General features: G+C 46.3%; 1 non-coding gene across 1 annotated transcript; it reads right to left on the bottom strand.

The window, feature by feature from the left end:
* Positions 1 to 262: 262 nt before the first annotated feature.
* trnag-ucc (transfer RNA glycine (anticodon UCC)) lies at positions 263 to 334 on the bottom strand. The gene has a single exon. It is a non-coding gene; the product is annotated as a tRNA-Gly (tRNA).
* Positions 335 to 1258: the final 924 nt, after the last annotated feature.

Genomic DNA, 1258 nt, shown 5'->3' with positions numbered 1-1258 from the left:
TCGAACCCACGCACCCAACGTAAGAGACTGGAGCCTTAATATCCACGCGCCTTAGAGCCGCTCGGGTCCACGCTACCATTTCTACAGGGGTACGGTAATAGGCAATCCATCCATTTCTCCCGACCAGCTAAGTGACCCGAGCCCGTCGACTTACGGGTTCGCATTGGCAGTCACAAGGACGTGGGTCACGAGTTCTTGTATTCCTAACGTGTTCCCACGTACAGAAGGCTCGGGGAGAAGGCTTTGATGACCACAAGAAGCCTGCGTTGGCCGGGAATCGAACCCGGGTCAACTGCTTGGAAGGCAGCTATGCTAACCACTATACCACCAACGCCTGGCGGAAGCCAAGGGGACTTTTGCAGCAATTGGCACTACATTTGGCAACACCTTTTGACAGGCAAACAGCTGTAGGGTAAAGAGCCGCTTTCAATGGCAGCGGTGGGATTCGAACCCACGCCCCCGAAGAGACTGGAGCCTAAATCCAGCTCCATCGTTTTTGTGTTTCGGCGTGTTCGAGTGTTTGTGTATCGTGTAACATAGCTACGTGGCTTTGTTATAAATGAGCATTATTTTGTCTTTTTCCCTGTCTGTATATTCCTCCTGTCCAAATACTGTCTAGCAGTAGTAAGTTAATGTGAGCGATAGGGGACGGCATCGTTGTTGTCTATTGTTTGTGTGGATCATAGTTTGTCCCAATAGCTAGGTCATATTCCTACGGTGACGTTCACAATTGTTAAATCGTAACTTGGCCACACTACCCAACAAACAGCCAATAATCGTAAACATTATGGACATGCTTGGGCCCTGTACAAAGTTGTATCTTTTTGCCATAGCCCACTTTCGAGCTCAAGATTTATTCCCCCCTCCCCTTGCACCGCAGGTGTCCTTAGTTAACGGTTTCGAGTGGTAAACAATGCACGAACGTTAATAAACTAGAATAAGGTGAATAATGGTTGCAACAATTGCAGATTATCAAACAACACTGTGGTACAGTTAGATATTATAAAGTTATTTGTTATGAATTTTTGAGTGGTCATACATTCAACACATCACCGACTTCACTACTAAATGTGTGTGTGTGTGTGTGTGTGGTGTGGTGCGTGTGTTGTGTGTTGGACTTCATGGTCAGTAGTTAGTGTGTTTTAAAACTGTTGTGTTTTGAACAAATGTTGGTGTATTATGAGTGAATGTCAAAAAGACAACAAAGTGTCGGCGTCTGCGCCGTGAACTTAATGCTCGGGTATTGCTTGGTGCAAGC

The sequence above is a fragment of the Engraulis encrasicolus genome, unplaced genomic scaffold, assembly GCF_034702125.1.
Source record: "Engraulis encrasicolus isolate BLACKSEA-1 unplaced genomic scaffold, IST_EnEncr_1.0 scaffold_1330_np1212, whole genome shotgun sequence".
Lineage (NCBI taxonomy): Eukaryota > Metazoa > Chordata > Actinopteri > Clupeiformes > Engraulidae > Engraulis > Engraulis encrasicolus.
Note: the sequence above shows the minus strand (reverse complement) of the source record. Positions and strands in the feature narration are given on the sequence as shown.